At 41.9% G+C, this 23,900-nt stretch overlaps 1 protein-coding gene across 2 annotated transcripts in view; it reads left to right on the plus strand.

Annotated features, from left to right (window-relative positions):
- Ntm (neurotrimin) overlaps window positions 1-23,900 on the plus strand; it is a 1,030,143-nt gene that overhangs the window by 572,810 nt on the left and 433,433 nt on the right. Inside the window, exon 1 of one of the 2 annotated variants that reach the window (XM_013009576.1) lies at window positions 23,369-23,400. The exons of the other annotated variant lie outside the window; for it this stretch is intronic. The gene's annotated coding sequence lies outside the window, so the exon portion shown is untranslated. Of the gene's footprint in view, window positions 1-23,368; window positions 23,401-23,900 lie in introns of those variants that run through there. 2 annotated transcript variants of the gene reach the window in all.

Consider the following 23,900-nt stretch of genomic DNA (forward strand, 5'->3'; position numbering starts at 1 on the left):
ATAATCACTTTGTTAGATGATTACAATTACACAGTTCTAGGCATTTTATGTGAAAGAGTTACTATTACTGATATCCCCCTTTTACATTTGAGAAAAACACTGCAAAATGAGAGTAACTCATCACTTTTATACCTGTAGCAGACAAAGAGCCCTGGTTGGAAACTTAGCTTCTGGGTCTATTGCCAGTAATTTAAGTTGTCACCCAACACCTCTTCTGGGTAAGCGATTTGCTTAAAGAATGTAAGTGGCTGTGGGAATAGCCCAGAGGGTTTGGGGGAAGGCATCCTGTACCACAGAGAAACATGCCATCCATTCCTCTCCAGCTTATGACTCATCTTCGACCAATCTGCCAGCCCAGCATTCCCACCTTATGTGCAGCGAGCCTGGCACAGGTGGGGCTTGCCCTACTTTGGTTTGGCCCCCAACTTCAGTTCCTCCAGGTCAAAAGGTTATTTGTAGCATCCTGCCATGGCCATGGCTCTTCCTTTGTGCCTTGTCTCTCCCAACCTCCCCCCTTCTCTCAGTCCTTTCCTCTCTCCTGCTCCATCTCTATCATCCTCCTCCCTCTCTCTCTCTCTCTTTCCCTCCCCCCTCCACACACCCACCTTCCACTTCCCAGTGACAGATGTAAAATCCCTGCAACCATTTCCGAAGCTAACCACAGGCATTCAGGAACAGTCTTGCTCCAAATCCTGCCTCCTATTTTCATATTTCCTGTGGCGTTTTATAGAAATAGCAGAACAATTGCTCATCCACAGGGGGTAAAGGGAGCAGGATTTTATATAATTAAATTTTAAAGTGACAAAGTTTCCCAGCCTGTGGGGAGGAAGAAGGAAGGGGGTGACTAGATGAGGACCCTTGGGGTGATGGGAGAGACAGGGCTTTGGATCCGGTGCCACAGAATCCAGCTCTTATTTAATTTTATATTTCATCAGCGATAAGGACGGTGGACATAATCCGTGCCTTCCGTTCTCCCTTCTCTTTTGTGTAGCTGTACAGAGCCGTAAATGGTTCCCCTGTCATAGGCTGCTTAGAGTCATCTGCATCCAACAGGAATGTCTGGATTTTAGGAAACGCTGGGTAATTTATTGCTTTTCTACACTGGTAGGAAAGGAGAAACCATAGCTCATCTCCCTGAGGCACATTTTTAAGACAATGAGGGACAGAGATGAGCAACATCTGCCTGGAACCAGCATGCCTAGAGTTCCCCAGAAGCACAGGTTTCCATGAAAACCAAACAAAGGAACCTAAGAGAAGGACCAGGCAGACTCCAATTCAGCTCCTAGATATAAATGAGTCTCACCGCCACCTTTCTTTTAAGGTCTGTGATCTGTGGGTAAGCTAGGTCCCAGTGGCGACCCCACACCCCTACCCGCAGGACAGGCTGCACTCCCACAAGCACACACACACTGCTATTCAGCCGCTCGTTCCTTTGATCTGTGCTAAGTAATACATAATTACTCAGTTTGTCACATTGCATGTGACTTTGATGGCCCAGTGTGTGGGCTTTCTTTCTTTTCTTTTACATTAGAAGATCCTCGAGGGAAGGCGTCTTCTTCCTTTGGGTTTGTCTGGGAGCTGCTACATGGTTTTTTAGCCACAAGCTTGCAGGCCCTGGTTTCTCTGTGCACTGTAGTTCACCTATTTTGTGTGATTGTTTCCCAAACTAAGGAGAGATGTCTTTACAGGAGCCCTCTCCAGGCAGACATCCTACTTCAACATGAATTGAGCATCCTTTCAAATTCCCTGCCTTTGGTCTCATTCCTCTTGCTCACGGGCTCCTCCTCCTCAGCACACCCAAAGCCATCTCTCCAGCCTGCCCTCCTCTCTGACCCAGTTCTCTGCTCCAAAGGCAAGCCCCTAACTCTGCTACTTAGTGCACGTGCATGCGCAAGCAGTCACAGGCACCAGAACTTTGACCCTCAGAGACTTGACCTCTGTGCAGAGATACACAGCACACCTCTTGGAGACAGCACTTGCTCAGCACACTTTGAATCTACAAATGCTGCTAGAGATCAGACTGAGATTTTCCTTCAATATGAATGAAGCCTGTTCATTACTGCAATTAGTTGGCATTGCCTGGCTAATGGTAAGGAGATGGGCTTGTAATAACCACCAGCAGCCTGCTGAGTGCAGGGAGAGGCAGCTTTGGGAGCTGAGCACTCTGGGTTTACAGCTGGGACCAGGAAATCCATGAGTATTCTCCTTTTCTGTAGCGCATGGGGGCCTGAGTGGGTTTATATTGGCAACTTTCAATCATCTTTTATTAGTGCTAGATTGATTTTCTGTTCATTTTTATGCATAAAAGCAGAATTATCAGAAGAAACTTTCAGACTCAGCCAGTTGAATGAAAACACCACCACCCCAGCTGCTTGTCAAAAAACTCAGAATGAGCTTTGGATGGGAACAGATACTGCATGTTGCTGATGTTATCATCCCAGACTGGTGCTGAATGAGATGCTTATCTCTAAAATGAGGTTATTTGAGGATTATGTGTCAATTATATATGTCTCTAGCCTGACCACTCTTAGTCATCAGATGGCAGGCTTCAAAGATTTGTCAGAATTCTTCATTCCTTCACCCTTCTGTCCTGATCTCAATGTAGATGAGCATTTCCCTGAGCCCACAGTGCAAATGGTTTCCAGTTCTGCCCCAGCCTAGTCCTGTGAACTTGCCTAATTGTGTAAACTCTGCAGCCCTCCATTCTTCATTTTTAAAATAGGAGCATTGACCTACATGGCTTGGTGGTGCTTTCCACTGGAAAGCAACTTGATCTAATTAAAAAGACAAAGGTCTTAGTAACAATAAAGATAAATAACTATAAAGTCTCCACCCAGCTGTAAAAAGGTAGCCTGGGAGTATTACAAAAGATGCAAAAAGCTGGGCACTGGTAGCTCAAGCCTGTAACCCTAGCTACTTAGGAGGCTGAGATCTAAGGGTTCACTAACTCTTATCTCTAATGAATTACAAATAAAAAGCTAGAAGTGGAGATGTGGCTGGAAGGGGTAGAACACTAACCTTGAGCAGAAGAAGTTTAGGGACACTGTCCAGGCCCTGTGTCCAAGCTCAGAGTCAGAAAAAAAAATCAGAAAGAAAGAAAGAAAAAGAAAAAAAGAAAAATACTACACAAGTGTGGAAGAGAGACCCTTTTCCTCATTTGCATGACAGAGAGGATTATGGAGAAGACAGGGTCATTTGGAATCTGTCTTGGCATGGTTTGACTGACCAAGAGGGAATGGAGTTTGGTATACCACTGGCAGCCTCCAGGCAAGTTGGGAAAAGCACTTGAGAAAACACTTGAGGAGAATAAGGAATCTAAATTAGTCATTTGAATACCTAAGAAAGAAGCCTCACTGCCACTTTTTTTTTTTTTAGAATGCAGAGCATATTTTGTGTGTGGCCCCATGCTGTCATGAGATCAAGGAGACTAACATCACAAGGAGAGCCCCTGCTTGACAGCAGGTCTGGTCTTCCTCCAGTTGGGCCACCCAGGAAGATACCCCATGGTGCTCTTTACTCTGGAAACTGTACCTGGTTTCCTCAGCCTCTCTGGTCAATAAATCCTGCCTATTGTTCAGTGGACAACAAATGCTTGCTTTTTCCCAATTGACAGGCTGTGATATGAATGGCGAGCTTGTTACACTGCTCAGACATCTGGGCCTTTCTTCCTTTTTCTTCTCTGTGTCAGATTTTTTTTTCCCCCACTAGGCTTGCTTTTTGACATTTGAGGTGTTTTTTTGTTTGTTTGTTTGTTAGATTTTCTCGGAGATACTGGGGTTTAAACTCAGGGGTTTGAACTCAGGGCTTTGAGCTTACCACGCAAATATTCTATCACTGGAGCCACATACAACCAGCCCTTTTTTGCTTTAGTTATTTTTCAGATAGAGATCTGGTGTCAGGACTAGCCGCTCTTACTTTTGCCCCACTATGTTGCTGAGATTACAAAGCATGAACTACCATATCAGGCCTTAATGATAGTGTGGATTCTCTCCCATATGGTGTTAAATTGAAGTCTTTCTCTGATCTTTTCAGATCATGTCTTCTTCCTCCTCTCAAATGAGCCACAGCAGAGAGAGTATTCCCCAAAGAGAGGGCTAAGAGTCTCACGTCTCTTAAATTGCCACTAAGTAAAAATAAGTCTTGCTGTTGAGGTTAGAAGACTCCATGACAGACTAAAATCGTGTACATTTTTAGGGTGGAAACTTAACTTTCTTTATGAATATAAGGCTTGATTTACTTATTTTTAGATGGGGATATGGTTTTGCTGGACATGCTGGCTAAAGGAAAATTGGATTAGATAATTATTTATGCAGACTTCACATTTTGATGTCTGTTGTGTTTATTATAAATGTGCAAGGAAGGGTCATATTTCTCCTTTTCAACAGTTTATGAAACATTTTATAAGCAAAGTAATGAATAAGAATTAAAATTATGTATGTTGCAGCTTCTTTCAACTACTGTGTAGTGTATTTTATTATAAAGATGCCAGTGGCTCGTGCCTGTAATCCTAGCTACTGAAGCTGAAACTTGAGGATCACGGTTCAAAGCCAACCCAGGGAAGGAAAGTCTTTGAGACTCTTATCTCCAATTAACTACCACTGGAATTGTGAATTGAGTGGTAGAGGGCTAGCCTTGAGCTAAAAATGTCAGGGACAGCATCCAGGCCCTGAGTTCAAGCCACAGGATTGCACTCCCCCCCCAAAAAAAAAGGTGTTGGCTAGTTTCTAACATAGTAGGCTATTTAGTACTTTGTCATCTACATTCTTCAATGCACAGTTCCCTTGGATGGTAGATGACTGTAGTGCCTCTAGTGGACATTTTGTGGCATAGGCATTACAAGGACAAATCTCGCACCCATGTGAATGGACCTAGAGTGGGAGTTAACAGAAGGATCCTGTGTTGTCTAAGCCAGCAGCTTGCTCTCCTCCCAGAAACAAATGGACTCACAGGCAAGTGTAATAGAGAAAGCTTAGCCTGCAAGCTTGCCCTGAAATCCAATGGTGCCAGACCGGCCTGTACTCTCTAGCGCCAGGAGCATGTTTCCCCTGACAGGACTTCACCTTGATGCTTTGCAGGTGACCCACTGCAGGGGCTGAGCAGCTCTTCTGCTTCCAGACAGGAAGCTTTCCTCCCATTGCCTGCTGATTTTCCCTGGGAAACATCCTTTACATATTCTTTTTCTCCTCTAGGGCAGAGCCTTTAGTGTTATTTGCAACACTTAGAAGTTACTTTGGACCTTTGAGCTCTCCATGGGGGGTTTCACCTTGTAAAAGGATACCCTACCCAGAGGCTGAGTAAGTTGAGAAGGATAGCAAGGTAGCTCATTTGACCCTAATAGAGCAGTGCGGCCTTAGTTATTTGTAGGGAGTCATATTAGGGCTAGAGGTTTAAAATAATCTGCTTATATATATGTATTACTTTGTGGCTCAATTATTCAGGGGAAGGTCCTTTGGAAAAAATAAAACCTCATCATAGCTAGACTAAAATATATTTGAAAGTGAGAATGTAGGAGGAGGAGAGGGGGAGCCAGAGACCCACTCATGCAAATAAGGGAATATAAATGACTCAGTTTCCTTCTTCATAAAAAAATGATAGTGTGGAGTTGCTTTGCTGGCAGGTTAGCTAATGAGTGGGTGTTGTGCTAATTAACGTTGCAAAGAATTGGGAAAGTATAAAAACTTTACAAGTACTCTGGTGTCGCATGATTCTTGGGTGTACCAGTATTTATAAGCATGAAGGAATAAGAGAAAGCTGACGGGAGACAGGCAGACACTCACTAGCAGCAGCCAGAGCTGAATCCCAAGATCTGAGAACACTGTCTTCCAAGTTAACACATGATTTGCCCCGGGGAAATGGGACTAAGGTACATTGGGTGGTATTAGCAGCATGTAATCAAACTCCTAACAAGCAGAGGATTACCAGTAAGGATATCAAAGAAGCCTGGAGGCAAAATGTCCAAACCCTCAACTCTGACCCTTGAACAAGAACCCCAGAGTTAGCTCCATCTGTTAGAAACTGCATCATGCGTTCATGAATGGAAGATTGCTACTTTTCTCCCTGTCTTCCCCCATCAGAAGACCATGATCAAAGACGAAATGATAGAGGACTGGACAAGAGGCTCATGCTTCTTTTTTATTGGGAAGGAATATCCAGTCTTTCTCCTGTATGATGTGGCCATTCATAGCTGTGAACGACACAGAGAAGGAGAAGAAAATATCTGGCTATATCAGCCTCTGTGGTAGTAATGAGCATCACCTGTAAAGAAAGAAGAAGAGCAAAGGTTTCATGTGGGCTAAAGATTCGATATTGTTGGGAAATCAGTCTGTGAGCATTTGGGACATAATTGTGTCCTTTCTAACCACCAGCTATATGTTTCATTTCTCTGCAGACCTGATCTCTTTGTGTGTGCAGACGGATCTATAATGCTTTAACTTTATGATACCTTCTCCTTTTTGTAGATCGCCCTCATTTACAGATCCTCCCACAGGGCCCCAAGCCCAAAATGTGCACACAGGCCTGCCTGGCAGGTTTCCTCCATTGAGCCCTTTCACACAGGAGAGAATGGGGTCTCAGCAGTTACATCTTCCTGTGAGGTTTGCAGACACTGGGGAATTGGATCTGGTAAAATATAGATATTACAGCCCCGTAAAATCAGCCCTGAGTCCCTACTTGAGGGGCCTGAAGGAAATGGAGACCGAAACCAGGCAGAAGGCCTAACAGAAACTTGGTCAGACGTTTAGTGACATGCCTAACCCACAGGCTTCCATCTGCTTGCACTCTTCTCTTCCAAACGGGGGGAGGTTGATTTTGTTCAATGATACATTGGCCATGGGTCCCCTCACCTTCTTCCAACTTGCAAACCAGTGGCGGTAGCAGTAGGGCTTGTGCACGGCTCAGAGCACCACAGAGGTTACTCATTCTCCTCCCTCTATGCTGATGCATTTTTCATCATTAAAGGGAAAATGTCATCTTGGTGACGGATATTAGTGTGATTGGTGTCAGGAATGAATCTTCCTTTCTCTGTCAGCCTTGCTTCACACATTCTGAAGACAATGTTCTCTTAAAAGGCCACTTCCATTCCAACTCTAGCAGCGTGTAAGAAGGGCAGGCTTCAATGGTGATGGATGGGTCAGTGTCAGGCTGGCACTGTGGCAAGGTATTCTCTGGAGATAGACCTTTCTCCCATTGGTTAAGAGGGGCGCCATTGAACTTCCATCCAACTCCATGTCTTATTTCTAGTCAAATTCTGATAGAACTTCATCTTAACACAAAGGAAACTGCAGCTTTATTTAGTGATCAGGTTTTGAGAAGTGGAAGGTTTCTCACCAGTGATGACACATAAAATCATATTTATACCCACCTGTCTATTAGAAAGGTGATCTAGAAATAAAGGTATGAATAATGGTATGAATACTTTTTTCCCCCTGAGTGAAAATATAGGCCAACCTCTGTAGCTCTTTCCTAGGTGCAGATCTGGACTGGCAGTGATATCTTCCACTTCTATGGTGTGTCTCATCTGATGCTGTGCATAAAATAACCTTTCAGAACTCATTTAGAGCTCAATTTCCTCATGCACGAAATAAAGATAATAGTGCTTAGACTATCTCAACTACAGAAAGGCCAATTCCATTCAATGAATATTTATTGAACTTATGCTCTGGGTCACATACACATTTGCTGAGTATTGGGAAGGTACAAAAATGAATCTGAAACGATGGTACCTCCCTTCAAAGAGCTTCTAGCCTATGGTAGGCAAGATCAGACAAATATACAGTCAACTAGAATGCAAAGAAACATGTGTGCATTGTACAAGTCCTACAGGATGATGTGAGTATGTGTATGTGTGTGTGTGGGTGTGGGTGTGTAATACCAAGTTCTGTATTGTGAGATGTGTATCTAGGTAATACACTGTGATATGTGTATGTAACAGGCTCTATATTGTGACATATGTGTATAATGAGTTCTATATTATGATAAATATGTAGTAAGCTTTAGATTGTGAGATGTATGTGCAAATTCTATGTTGTGATACACATGTGGTATGTTGTATGTTGCTATGCATGCGTAGTAAGTTCTTTATTGTGATATGTATATGAGTGGTCTTATATTGTGATGGGAGTGTGTGTTTGTGTCTCTCAGTTTTAATCAGCAAATACATGTACACACAAATACACTAACAAAGGGTTAATTTCTACCAGTGCAGAGAAAGGCATAGGAGATGTTAGTTACAAAAGTGCTTCATGGAGTAAATGAAATTTGAACTGCTTCTGTGTGAGTGGAAGTTAGGAAGCGGAGTTTGGAAGAAGGCATCTGGAGAGCAAAACTCTGAGCACATACCTACTTTGTACTTTGCAGTGCAACTTGTCAAGCAGCATGACCAGTGTTGGTTGACTGGGTTTTGAGTGTTAGGGGAGGGTTGAGGTGTAGCCATGGCAAAGATGAGTACTGTTTAGTTAGCTTAGGATTGCTTTGCACTGGAAAACCTGGGAGTTTAGATTACATATCAAAGCAGGGGAATCATTGAAATTCCCTGAATTGGTCAACAGCTCTATTTCATGAAAATAAAGCTGGTTTTTTATGTTATTGTTTATAACACCTACTACTTTTGAAACTTAACTTATAAGCTCTTCATTACTATGAAAGATGTAAATTCTTAGGTAACATACCAATATAAAACTGACCTATGCCATGTCCTAACTGGATTTGAAAATAAAAAAGAAATAGAAAACAATTGGTAACAGTGAATCTTTAGGCACAGAACACCATAAGAGGCACTGAACCTGAGGTATAGCTGTGTCTATCTATAGACCAACCAGGAATGCAGCTGAGCTACATGGTGATAGACACTGGCCTGTAGAACTCAGGACTCACACACTGACAAGAAGCATCCCTTGTGATTATGTGATTTTTCCAAAGTACCGATACTACTTAATAAAGATCTGGGGAAATTCATCTTTCATTCCTGGAGAGTTAGTAAACATTAAAACCTTGGAAGAATACATGTGTTTATTTGGCAAATAGAGTACATTTGAAGGCTTAAAGAAAGAAAAAGGTTCCACTCATTTACATGTCTGGCAGGTACCTGACATCCAGGAGTAAACATTGAGCACATCCCTGAGCTTTTAACCTCCTTGAACTTTGTACTGGATGTCAGCCATACCCCTCCAGTTAAGATGAACATCAGAATTCACCCAGATTTTATACTCATCCTAACCACCTGGGCTATTCCTCAAAGAAGCGGTCCTTCCCATTAAGAAAGCCCTGACTTAGGCAGAGCCAGGGTTCAAAGCAGATGGATGAGTTTAGATTTAGTAAAAATCATAAAGAGAGCAAAAAAAAATGGCAAAGGAGAGTGAGTCTGGACACGAGGTAGAAAAATATGCACAATACTTGCACCTCAGTGAAATAAGGGATAGATATGAACTGGGTAAAGTTTATAGCACTATGCAAATACTATGGCTGTTGGTCCTAAATGTCATCACACTCACTCTACAGAAAGGAAAACTGACACATGGCAATGGTGTATAGAATCTTCCGAAGACACAGAACAGTTCAGGAATCGCATTAGATACTGGGCATCTAATGTCTTAGCCCTATGTTTTTGCCGTCATTACTAATGCAAAGGTGCTTCCACTGAGCACCGAAACTATGAGCATAGAAGCTGAGTAAATAGCAAGACAGAGAATGTTTGGCAATAGCCAAATTCCAAGTACTCGACTTCTTACCAATTGTCTTATGGGACACCTGGGAAACTTTAAGATTCCAAGATTCTATGGTCTACCTACTCTATTGTTTGCTTATGCCTCTACATATTCATCAGTAACATTTAAAACAAAGGAAAGAGATAATTACAAGGGGAGAGGTTTTTTAAAAAGATATTAAAGGTTAACAGAATTCTTGGCATTTGTGTCCTGTCAATTTCCATGTCATTATGCTCAATTCCCAGAATTCACAGTCAGTTATGCTTGTTAATGCTTAAAGATGATATCCTTGGAAAATAATTTATAAGATCATTTCTCAGTTTTTTTCAGATTCAAACCGAACACCCTGGCTAATAGTCTGATTAATATTAATGTTATTCTTGGATAGAGGTGCTGGGAGGGGGGGCGTGCATCAGAGTTGGATATTGGGATTAAAGTGGATTTGTTATGAGAATGTAGTTAGCTATCTCTCCCAAGAGCATAGTGACTGTCCTGGAAATATTTATATAACCTGATTTAGAAACCTCTCCTATTTCGGATGAATAAGAACAACCTGAAAAGGCTGTCCTTCTTAGGACCGCACTGCCTCTCTTAAGAAAGAAAGAATCGCAGCACTGGTGTCTGCCTGTGGAGAGGTACAAGCAGCTGGCCTCAGAGAAAAGCTTGAAACATATGTTTCTAGATTTTTTTTTTACATTTTTATTCTTATTTCTTCTTCTGGTGCTCATTAATCATTGAATATAGTTTACTTTTCTGTGCTGAAACAAGAGTGATGGGGAACAAGATACCATCTCCCTCTTTTCCCTCTCTCCTCTTGTAATTGAACACTTCCCTTTGTAAGCTGGTTTTACTTGGGATCTGTTGTCCATTTGTGCAATTATTTCTAGCATGTGTCTTTTCCTGCAGCCTGAAGCCATATACACCAATCCCAATTGTACAGAATTTCAAGGTGTCACCTATTGGGGTAGATACCAGTTGAGTAAATAAGTGCAAGACAGGAATCTCATCCCAGCTGGGCAATCAAAAACAATCTTTCCAAACTTACTTCAAGTTTAATTAGGTGAAAGTTTTCTGGTCTGACCTTGGGCTTGTCACTTCTTTGCATCTCTGGGACATCATCTATGTCATTCTACTGTGTCTACAGGAAATAAGAGTAAAAGCTAGTTTCCTAAATGAGGTTGTAGTTAAACCTTCTCACATAGCAAGTCGTGAGGCATTTATAGCTGAGAACTCAGCCCAGTGCATTATCCAGTGGTTTTTATTTTGGCTATCACAATTCTCTTCCATCAAAGGGAAAAACGAAGGATTCCTTGGACAGCCAATTGCTTTACATCATGCCCTAGAAAGTAGGTGGGCACAGGAGAAAGCAATGAGGCAGACCAGGAGCATAAGACCAAGAGCTTTAAGATGTGTATCAGAAAGCATCTCCTTCCGTTAGAAAGTGATCCTCTGGAAGGAAGGAGGCAAGCAAGGCAGGGGGTAAACCTGATGGCACATCCCAGAAATTTAGTGAGACATGCAGACATGCTCTGTATCCATCAGTAAGCAAGGATGTCGTGGGTCAGATATGGAGTAAATCTCCTAGGAGGTGAAGATGAGAAATTTAATACCTAGTTCTGCTTAGAGCTGGATTCTACCTTCCTGAGGATTTCATGCAAATCACATGAATGTTTACATACTGTATTTTTTTAAAAAAAATTCCCTTACCAAGTATGCTCAGATACTGTAGAATAGGTTGCATAGAGGATATGTAAGGGAGAAGATGAACATAATTCACTTATCCTTATCCATGTAGAGAATTGAATTACTGGGCAGATGGGAACCTGACATTAGAAAGGTCACATTGGATTACATCAATTCAGATGTCCCACTTACCTGTTTTGGACAGTGACAATTCTGCATGGGAGTCTTATTTCAAAGGTTAGAGATATACATCAGACACCCTAACCTAATAAACTAGTGTGGGACTGTCACCCATTCATTCATCCAAACCTCTGTTATCCTATTTAGCTATTTAGTTTTGCCTGTACAATCTTTCCTACAGACATGATTGTTGTTTATCCTTTAAGCAACTATCTTGACTTCTTAAGATTTTTTTGAAAATTACTTGTAGTTGCAGTTTTATCATTAAATATGTGTTATCATATTTGGATTATGTGCATATTCATTACCTTTAATTATTAATATTAGTATTATTATTTGTGTGCTGGTCATGGGATTTGAATGCAGGGTCTGGGTGCTAAATTGTTATATTTTCTGTTTTTTGGTTTTATTTTTGCTCAGAGCTATCACTCTACCATTTGAGGTACAAGTCCACTTCTAGCTTTTTGGTGGCTAATTGGAGGTAAGAGTCTCACAGACTTTCCTACCCATGTTGGTTTTGAGCCATAATCCTCAGATTTCAGCCTCCTGAGTAGCTAAGATTAAACATATAAGCCACCAGTACCTGGCTTGCCTTTAAAAAAAATTCAGTTTAGGGGCTGGGAAGGTGGCTCAGTGGTAGAATGCTTGCCTCGAATGCATGAGGGATTCCTCAGCACCACATAAGCAGAAAAAGTCGGAAGTGGCACTGTGGCTCAAGTGGTAGAGCACTAGCCTTGACTGAAGAGCTGGGGCTCAGCACCCAGGCCCAGAGTTCAATATGGAAGCCCTTCCCAGAAATTTATTGTATCTCATTTTATTTAATTTATTGGTCATGGGGCTTGAAATCAGGGCCTGGGTGCTGTCCCTGATCTTCTTTGTTGAAGACCAGTATGCTATCACTTTGAGCCACAGCTCCACTTCTGGTTTCCTGGTACTTAATTAAAGATAAGAGTCTCATGGACATTCCTGGATAGGCTGGCTTTGAACCATGATCTTCAGCTCTCAGCCTCCTGCATATATAGGACTGTATGATGAGCCACCAGCACCCAGCGAGAATTTGTTATTGCTTCCCCAGTTGTGCTAGTTGCTTAAATTCAACCACTAGGCATCGAGACCTCTTGTGTGCCAGGCACGGTTAATCTTTAGGATTATAACAAAGAAGAAGACAAATGAACCATGACAAGTATTGCGAACTTTATGAGAAATATCGATGTAGGAGACAGATCCTGCAGTTGATGACATAACTCCCCTTTATGAGTAAATTAGACCTGAAAAGGTAGAAAGAATTTAGCAAGAAAAACAGGCAGGGCTGCAGCCAGTAGTACTGCCCATTGCTAGAAAAGTAAAACCTTTGAGAATTTAAATGAGATAGGATCTTGACTAGTTAGCTGACTCTGAAAAGGCAGCCCTGGAGATAAAGCAGAAAACATACAGAGGCTGCATGTTATGGGCTCAGAAACTACATACAGATTGCAGGCTTTATTGAAATGACAGTGAGAAGCCTCTAATAGATTAACCAGATTTTAGATCTTTCTTTCCATACGAAAAATGATGACCCATATCTGACAAAAGCTGATAGAGCACATCTACAAGAAGAAATCTAAATAATACAGATAAGAAACTAAAGGACCCATGGTGGCTTAGGTCAGAGAAAGGTAGCAGAGGTTGAGAATGGTAAATAAATGTGAAATACAATTTAGAGGAAGAATGGGAAGGGAGAGGGAGAGATGGAGAGATGGAGATGCAGAGACAAGGACTGAGAGATCAAATTCTTAGAGGTAGTTGTTAAAGGTAGAGAAATTACAAGTGACTTTTGAACCTGGGCGTGATGGCCCACCTATAGTTCCGCCATTCAGAGAAATGAGATGGGAGAATCTGGAGCTTTAGGCCAACCTGAGCTGCATAACAAGAATCTGCCTCAAAAGAACAAAAAAGCCTGGTGTCTATGGCTCTTCCCTGTAACCCTAGCTACTCAGAAGGCAGAGATCTGAAGATCACAGCTGGAAGCCAGCCTACCAAGAAAGTCCTTGAGACTACTATGTCCAATTAACTACCAAAGAAGCTGAACATGGAGCAGTAGTAGAGCACTAGCATTGAGCAAAAAGAAGTTCAGGAACAGTGCTCAGGCCTGAGTTTAAGCTCCAGGACAGGAATCTCTCTCTCTCTCTCTCTCTCTCTCTCTCTCTCTCTCTCTCTCCCTCTCTCTCTCTCTGTCACTCTGTCTCTCTGTCTTTCTCTCTATGTCTCTCTCTCTTACACACACATACACACACACACCCAAAACAAACAAAAGTACATTTTGACACCCAACTTCCTTTATAATTTATGAGCAATAATGGTTAACAATTATGAACAATATTTAAATAATTTACACATAAAATCTGACCAAAGTAATTATTTCTTCCCTTATTTCTATTTATTTAATATTCTTCTAATGATTTTTACAAAAATGCTTGGCCTACCACTTCTTTTGCAGCAAAAGAAAAGCCTGATAACTGCAGACAATAATTTATAATATCTTACTCTAAAAATGCCCACCACTCTAGCACAATCAAGCAGTGACTGATTGCAAAGTTCTTGCATGAATTGTAAAAGAAAAAGAAAATATCAGTACATGTTTGTGGAGTGAAAACTACATGCCAGGTAAATCAATAGGTACTTTATATATGTTAGCTCATTTAACCCTCACAGCAAATATTATTGATATTTCTCCTCTTTAATAGAAGAGAAAATTGACACATGGAGAGGTGAAAAAACCTTCCAAGGTCAAACTAGTGATTTCTGAAGCCTAGATTTAAGTAAAGACTACTGACTCCTTGTTCATGTCCACTTTACTGCCTCTCCTCCCATTCCCTTGAGTCCAATGTCTTATAAGCCCATTATAGATTGTTTTTCCTAAAACATGTTACACTCTGTCCACTTTTCAGTGTATGCACATAACTTTCTGGATTACTTGCAGCTCATTATATCAGCCTAAGACTTAATTACTTAAGGGAACTTAATGTCTTCTGCAAACTTGTGAGAGTTCTCGATGAATTTCCTGGTATAGATATTAAATTTGATTTGTCCTAGCAACAGTCCTTTGGGGAATGTGGTATTAATACTTTTCCACAGAGAAACGTGTCAATCTACCCTTGATTTGCCTCTTAGCTTTAAGCTAATTCTTTACCTTGGGGAGAAAGACAGATACTCTTCTCATCTACTTTTTTTTTTTTAAGACATCTTTGATCCTGACACCTTGTCAAAACTGTTGTGAAAGCTGAGGTAAATTATTTTCTTCTGTTGTGCCTCATTCACATGCAAATTCACAACATATTCCCTGTTCTCTTTACACCCAAAGTCCAAAGCCAACTGCTACCAGAACAGTCCACTCTCTCCAGCCATTCACAAGCTGCCCTTTCTCACTTGCTGCCAGAAAGAGAAAGCATATAGAAGATTGAGGTAAAATAATTCCTTTCTGAGGAGAGCAGATTGGGAAGAATACCCATGATCAGGTTGCTTCAAACCCACCCATGGTTCTTCATTGCAAAAGTCTCTGAGGGTAAGGTAAAGATGAGCAGATGTGTGAAAGTCAGGATGAGGCAAACACACACACAAATTCGTTGCTTTTTTCCAATTTCCAATTATGCTTTGAAAAGATTTTTCTTATTAGCGAACACGTTGTAAGGATTTTGAAGTATCTTTAGTCTAACTTGACAGTGATTGAAGAAAAGGAGAAAAAAGGTAATGGATTGAAAAAAAAAGACCCCTTGATTTCTGCAATAGGATAGTTGCTTATCCTTATCAAAGGTGCAGGCTGCCTTGCTACTCCCTGTCTTCTTTTCCTTGTCCCGTCTTGACTTCCTCACATCTACACCCAGTCTCTAAGCCATCCGGCTCCACCCCAAACCCTTCCACTGCAAGGCAAACACTGAACACTACAAACCTAAGCCAGTGAACTAAAGCTTCAGCAGCTTTGGAGTGAATCAGTCCCATCACATCCAGCTCTCATTTTCCTGAGGAAAGTCCAGATTCTGTTCAGCCTTAATGCCTTGGTTTGAAGTTGATCCAGCTTGAGTGCTAACCAATCTGACCAGGTTTGTCTGAATTCCACATGTCTCTTTAGTCCACTGATGTGATGATGATGATGATGAGTGTGTGTGTGTGTGTGTGTGTGTGTGACAAATGTATTTGCATTACAATCATAACAAAGTAACATCACAAAAGATCAGCTAGGATCACATTTATAACAAAAACTATTGATTTCAGGGATAGCAAAGATCAGGTCTACCCAATTACACTGCCCTTTCTAAAGCAGCATGACTTGGGGATTGGTTCATAGCTCTTAGTCTTTTAAATATACAACTACCATTTTAAAGCATTCTTATGACACATAAAATGGTATGTGTATGCCACACACCCAAGGCTCATGCCTATAATTCTAGCTACTTAGGGGACTGAGATCTGAGGGTAGCAGAAGCCAGTCCAGGCAGATATGAATCCAGGAGACACTTATCTCGAATTAATAGCCAAAAACTCAAAAGAGGAACTGTGGCTCAAGTTGTTGATCACTAGCCTTGAGCAAAAAAAGGCCCAGGAACAATACCCAGGCCCTGACTTCAAGCCCCAGGACCACCATCAAAAACAAAAAAGTGTGTATATGTACATGTGTGCAGGTGTGTGCATGTGTCGTGCACATGTCTGTTTGTCTGTCTGTATTCCAGTTTGAGGACTTAAACTCAGGTCCTAGGTGTTGTCCTTTTGCATTTCTGCTCAAGGCTGGTGCCCTATCACTTGAACCACACCACCACTCCCAGCTCTTTTAGTGGTTATTTGGGGATAAGAGTCTCTCAGTCTTTGCTTCCTGGAGTTGGTTTTCAACCTCAATTCCCAGATCTCAGCCTCCTGAGTCATTTGGATTGTAGTAAGCCTCTGGTACTCTGCCATCCCTAACTTTTCACCCAGCTTATCCTTGAACTGCTGTCCTCTTATATCTACCTTCTGAGTGGCTGGGATTATAGGTGTGAGACACAACACCCGACTAGCTGTAATTTACCTGTAATAGCTCCTCGGATCCTGCTACCCTAACAGTCTTGTTTTAGGACTGTTTAAATATTTTCCCATGGCTGGATGCCTAGTATAGAGTATGATCTAGACAGCCTTGTCCCAGCGAAGCTTTAGGGGAAGATTCCCAAATGGGCAATTAATTTGGATTTAATAGGACAGTTACTGTAAGTTTAAATAAATGCCAGTTAAATATTAACAGCATATTTATTGAAGATTAACATTGCTGGTTGCATTGTGGGACTTGCTTTTCCTTAAAGAAACTCTTTATCGGAAGACTTTTAATCATCTTGACTCTTCCATCGGCTTGCCTTAGATCCAGGGCAGCTCATTAATTACTTTGTGCGAATGTACAAAGTACTGAAGTGGGTACCTTGGTAAATGGGGAGAGTTGAAGGGCAGAGAAGAAGAGGCTCTGTCTGCACAGGAGGAACAGATAAGTGAATCTGAAGGGTAAACTGCTTCTGAGAAGAGGGTTGAGAAGCATTATAATCACAGACGATTAGAGTTGGGACGTTTTTCAGAAGCCATCTAATCCAAGCTCCTCATTTAGAAGGCAAGAAGCAGAGACCTGGGCACTTCCACAGAACCAGTGAATGGCAATCTGAGGATTGGGATTCTTTATGCTTGACCTCTAGTCTCCCCTCTGATTTGTTGTCTTATTGTGGAATCATTCTGGTATCATCAGAAGTACCTCAGTCACTGGATGGAATTAGCTAGATCTTGACAATTACTACAATGTAGGAAGATGATCTTGGTACTTTTGACAAGTGAAGAGGCAATTTAAAAAAAAAAAAGAGGTAACTAGAGTGATAAAATGATGGTGTGAGTTAAATCCAGGATCTAGGTCTTCGGGTTTATTTACAAGAACCTTCCATCACCAATAAAAAAAAAGTATGATTGAACCCATTTGTTATGGAATAAGTTCTCCTGTCATTTAAGTTTTCTTTTCCTGCTGCTGCTTTTAGTTGGAAAAATGAGGGTTAAAACTTCCAAAGAAAATGAGGCTAAAGAGAGACACAAGTAAAGAGGAACTTCCTAAGGCGAAAAGGCACAGAGATAGAGGTACACCAGGCTTGCTTGTAGACATTTGGGATTATAAAAGCCAGTGAGGCTTTTCTGGCCACAGTGCCATTTCCAGCTTTTTCATGTGATACCGAGAAATCAAACCCTGGTCTACATGCATCCTAGGCAAGCACTCTACCACTAAGCCACATCTGCAGCCCTGTCTTAACCACCCTACCCCCTCTGCCCCCCACAAACCCACCCCCTGGCCCTGTCTCTGGCTCTTTCACTAGGTGAAAACAAGAGACCAAAGTTCCCAGGCTGCTACAGCAGGAGAAAACTCAATCCTCTTTCTTAAAGTGCAGGCTGTTTTCCCATAGGCATCCATTCTGTGTGCAGACTACAGCCATTTTGATGCCTGCACATTGGAAAATGGGGAAAGTGGGGTGAAAAATGAGTCACCATTCTTCCTGCTGTGGGTGGCTGAAGGGCCGAATGACTACTTCTTTCTGACCCCATCCCAGCATGAGATTCCTGCTCTGTCTCTGGAATGAGAATGACTGAAGTGCTCCCAGGCCAGTCCTGCAGGCTGCAACTGGGGTCTCTGCTGAACTTCCTGTGTGGGTCAACTAGCAATGGAGGAAGCAAGTCCAAAGTCAAATCCTTCCCTTCTGATCTCAGCGTGGGAAACACAGGGGTGGCCAGGGAAGGATATTCTCATTTTAGCTTTATACCAGTCCCTGGTGGCTGGCATCAAGAATGCTACCAGTTTAAAAATGAGGTTGAGTTATATCCCCAAGGTCTCACAATAGTAATAGAGAGGATGAAGACTTGATTTGTGCTCTATCTGGTTTCTAAACCCATGGTTATTTTTAGTGAGTCATATATACAGAATGTATATATGAATGAATGAATGTATACCCAAGGGTTGAAGAACACAGCATACCACTGTCTTTAGCTTAAATGAACACACTCTGAGGTGATAAACAATAGCTGCTTCTATTGATCCTCGTTCTGGTCTTTGGTCAGGTAGAGTCTGTGCCATCTGCCTGGAATCAAGGCAGATCCCCATTGGGATCAGCTTAGCATCATGTCCTTATTGAGATGTTTCCCAATGTTACAGACTCAAGGAGGACCTACAGTCACATGCTTTCTTCCACTTCTTTGTGGAACTTATCACAATTGTGTCTATTATTTTGTGAAATATTTTGCTTGCTGTTTATCTCTCTTCTTGGTTAGACAGTGTGCTTTTTTTAGGCAGAGTATGAACTACATAGATGACTACTGCATGATCTCTTCTTACATTTGGACATCCTCAAGAGGATTCCTTTTTTTCTTATGGTTTCTTTGAATCAAGCTGGAAGATACCCAGGTTGTTGCCTGGGAATCAGGACAATTGTCATGGGATATTCTCTTCTCAAAAGGCAGGCAGAGGCCTGCATAGTTTTTCGGAGTTTCTTTGGGAGGACAGGTTAGAATTCATTATAACTTCAATAGTGGAGAATCTTTCCTACTTTTTTTTTCTGGTGCTACTCTTGGGGCTTCAACTCAGGGTCTTAACTCTTGTTTAGCTTTTGTGCTCAAGGCTGATACTCAACCACTTGTGTCACATCTCCATTTCCAGCTTTTTACTGATTAATTGGAAACAAGGGTCTCAAACTTTCCTGCCTGGACTGGCTTCAAACTATGACTGTCGGATCTCAGGCTCCTGAGTAGCTAGGATTATAGGCATGACCCACTAGTGCCCAACAACACTTGCGAATCTTAACACAAATGAAATCGCTAACAAGCCCAAAAATGTGAGATGATAGGCAACTTTGTCTCTCTAGATTTCAGCATTTCAGCACAATCCCTTGTTCACATGAGGAATTTAACATCTTCTTGCTGGTTTAGTGAATATATTGAATTCGAGTAACTAATTGGACATCCAGAGCTATCTTGAGAGTGATAATATCCCCTCCTTTGTGATTCTCTCCTTGGCTTACAGATGAAGCAGTACAAGAAGGCAGTTTATTATGTAGCCTGTAAGCTGCAGGGTGGTAAACAAAACAAAAACACAAAAAAAACACTGGACTGGAATTAGAAGCCTGGCTTCTTGTCCTGCTTTGCCTGTTTCTAACTTTATGTCCCTAACCCCTTTTTGGGCTCAGAATTTCTCTTACACAGAAAGTTACACCAAATACCTTCCAGAGTCTTTCCAGAACTCATTTTCCTGTGATTCTATGAATCTAAGGTTTTACTATGATCTAAAAATGATACACAAGAAGATCTGTCCAAAGCCCCTGACTCTTGAACCCTCTGGGACCCTAACTTTGTTATGACTTATTCATCTTGCTCCCCCATTACCTTTCTGTCCATCTCCACTGATTCTTCTCACCAGGTCTCTGCTATATGCACCTCTTAAAAGTAGAATGGATTTCTACATCCTTGGGTACAGCTATACCTCTGCCTTATCTTCCTGCCCTCCTTTTCAGTTCTCTCTACTTCTGGCCTCTTTTCCTCTCTCTTCTTCAATTTGCCCTTTTGCCTTCCTGCAGAAATCCAAACATGCTGGACTGAAGCTCAGATGAGCAGCCATTTTATTTTGATCCTATATTCATAGAGAAGCAAAAAAATATAGCATGAGTTTTTTTCCCCAAAGCTCAGCCCTTTCCTACACCCCCAGAGGCATCTCTTTATCCAGATTTACACTGCTCTTTCTGATTAAATCTCTCAATATCTATCTGATGTCCCGCCACTCTCTAACTGCCCAGCATTTCTCATCTTGCCAGAGCTTCTATTTGAAATCTCCACCAGGAGAGGGGGGCCTTTCGCCTTTGTAGAGAAGAACTGGCATTTCTTAAGCCGGTGTTCTTTTGGTGTCTACTGCAGTGGAATAGTCAGACTTCATAGCTTTCTCCAGCTTGCAGTAGGGAACAGAGTAAACAAAACAAAACAACAGCAACAAAACAGATGATGTTTCCTTTCCCAGAGAGTTCTGCCATTCCAAACCTGTGTCAATGTATAGGTGCCCAAACTGCCAGAAGTCTCCTCAGATTCCTTCCTGCCAGCACACCAGAGTCTGCTTGGCAAACTCCCCTAGCCTCCTTCATAGTTTTAAGATTATGAAAGGGCTTCTGATGGTTTTGTTTTGCAGTGTGTATGTGTGTGCATGTGTGTGTGTGTGTGTGTGCATGTGCGTGTCTGTGAGCTTGAAAGGCATTGTCCTGTGGATATTTTTATAACCTGAAGCAATTACAGCTGTCAGCCCAGAGACAAGCTGTGACAAGTTGATTTATGTGTACAGTATATGTGTATGCACGGAAGGAAGGGAGGAAGGAGAGGGAGATGGGAAAAGAAGGTGGAGGTGGTGCTCGTTAGGAATCTGCTTTCCAGGAGGCATAGAGGAAGTTGTTTCTATAAAGAACACAAATAATGAAATTGCTCTGGCTGTCATCCCCTTTTCATTAACTCAGATATGCTGGGGGAAGAAAAAATAAAATAAATCCAGCAGTTTTTTGTTATGAACAAGAGACAGGCTATAAGATAAGCCACTAAGTATTGGTTATATTTAGGGATTAGGGATAGGAAAGCTATTGACAGCTGATTTGATCTCCATCTTTTTCAAACCACTTCAATAGTAGGCTGGAATAAAAACCATTCTGTCTTTTTAATTGCACAGGCATCTCTGACCTTTCACTACTTTCTTAACTGCCATTTATGAATAAAGTTTGGGTTCCTGGGCCTACCAATGAGATCGGAGGTCATAGGTAGCTGTTCTTTGCTCACCCTGAGAGTTTCCTGAGGCCTGTTGGGTTTTCTGCTGGCAACTATTGGGATGCTGTAGGTCCACACTTTTCCTCACTGCCGGGGAGAAAGATACAGCAGCACAAAGATACAGATCAAGTGTGTACAGACCTGTGTTAACTGCTTATAAGAATTATCTTTCCACCTAGCCATAACAAAGAAGCAGTGGCAGAAAGATATGTAGTAATAAACCATCTTCTATCATAAATGGATTTCTAAGTATTTTCCTGTGGAATTAATCATGTATGTGGGCCCCTAGGGAGGGCCTGTTGGTGTCATTATCCACATTCCTAGATGCAAAATCTATGCTCATTTGTCCCTACATGGGAATTAGATGCAAGGCACAGAATCAGAATAGATCATCAAAGGAATCACCCTGGCCATTCTCAGGTCTGTAGGGAAATGATGCCAAAGCCCAGAATGAGCCTCCCTCTTTTCCCATGACTAGGATTTGTTACCATTTGAATGTGCTGAAGAACAGAGGTTGTGTTGGGAAAGAAGGAAAAATGGTTGAGGCATTTGTAAAGGTACCAGGTAGATAGCCCCAGAGGTCCATGGCTTTTCCTGAGAATTTAATACCACTGAAAATCACCAGAGGAGATGGGGGAAATAGGTGTACTGATGACTTAAGGCAAAAGCTTTGGAACCTTCAGTGTTAAGTTGCTCAACTTTGCATGATTGAGTACTACATGATCAACTATTAAGGAAGAGATACAGCCAGGCACTTGTGGCTCATACCTATAATCCTAGCTATTCAGGAAAATCCTTGAGGATCCTGCCAACGTGGGCAGACTGTGAAACTCTATTTCCAATTAACTGCAAAGTGCTGGACTGGAGGATTGGCTCAAGTAGTAGAGTGCTAGCCGTGAGCCAGCAAACTGAGTGAGCATAAGATCCTGAGTTGAAACCTTGGAACCAGCAAAATAAATAGTCATTCATAAATTAAAAGGCAAAATGTCTCAGCCTCCTTTTGTGATCTCTCCAGAGATGAGTGTTGTCTTGTTGGCCATAGTAGTCAGTGTGAGGGTGATATGGTGGGTGGAGCTTGCTTGCATCATCCTTAGCATATTAATTGCATGCAAATGATTGATACTACTTAATGGTGGCAATGTTCTATTACTTGTAGTACCAGAGTCTAGGCAGGCAGTTACAGTAGTTTATTTATAACGGTTCCATCTCTGGTGCTGGATGGTTTTGGGGAAGAACATTTTACTGACCTTTTTTTTAATGTAATGGCATCATGATTGAATTTGACAGAAGGTACAGGGTGGAGGGTGGGGGGAACTCCAAAGCCATAGTAGCCTCCATTTTTGGCCCCAGGAAGAATTCAGATCAGTGCTACCAGCTAAATCTGAGAATCCCTGAGGAGGACGCCTATCAGTTAGGTCTGCTGGGGCAGCTAGTCTGTGAATCACAAGAGTGCACAGGCCTGAGTCTTAGAAGAGGAAGACTGCATTCCAACAGAGCTGAAACTAACTAGAAACCATAGTGCAGGCACAGAAGGCCAAGCAGCAGACAGAGGGAAGAAGAAATAGGCACAGAGGCACCTCCAGCCTTTTTCTGAATAAAAAAGCCACACCTCTTATTGATGAAATTAGCTGCCAGCATGTGAAAACCAAAACACCTGCAAATCTGCTATACACCCTTCCCCATCTATCCCAATGTACTTATAGTTGGCTGAATTTATCTTATTGCATTTTTAATCTTCAAATGGCTGTACACGAGGGTTACAAGTTAATGTGTTCCTGTATGTCCGGTGCATTTTGATTAGTGTTATCCTCTCTTTAGCGTTGTTCCCAGCCCCACCCCCACACCTTTCCCACCTCCAAAGTCTTACCACATTTCCCACTTCCTTTTTCACTCAGGTACCTGGAGTAGTTCGAATGAATCTCTTGTTCCCTTTTCCAATCATCCACCCCCTTCTGCCAACCACTCCCTTTTCAAATTCTGTTCCAGCTTCCTAATATTCATTTAATGGCCACAAATCATGAAATGTAAGAAAGTCACTGTTGAACGTGTCCTACATTTTCTTGGTTTTTGCCTGGTTCACGTACTAAGAGCATTCTGTGATTTTTTTTTAAAATTTTGTATATGGAGAACATCTAGAACGCTAGTGTTGGGTCTGTAGGATTTTAAGCATCTTCTTTGTGGGGGGGGGATGGGAGGGCTGAAAAAGGGAGGCGTACTATGGAATAAAAATGAGATTATATTAAAACATCATCCAGACATTCTAAATTTACTCTACATGCTAATAGAATTAATGCGATCATTTAAAGGCGCACGTATGGATGCTGCAGGGTCTTCCTTTTCCTAGTTAATTACTTTGTGACCCTATTAAGACGTCTCAGGCTTATTAAGACGGCATGCTAACTTTGCCTTCGCTTTTAAATTTGGAAGTGTCGGCTCTTCAAGGGTTGGGGGCAATAGTGAACACTCCCGGTCAGGGCCGGTACACCTCCTCTGCCCGGCGCGGCGGGGGTTAAGGTGGGCGCCAGCGCCCCG

Source organism: Dipodomys ordii, unplaced genomic scaffold (genome assembly GCF_000151885.1).
Source record: "Dipodomys ordii isolate 6190 unplaced genomic scaffold, Dord_2.0 Scaffold10, whole genome shotgun sequence".
NCBI classification, from domain to species: Eukaryota; Metazoa; Chordata; class Mammalia; order Rodentia; family Heteromyidae; genus Dipodomys; species Dipodomys ordii.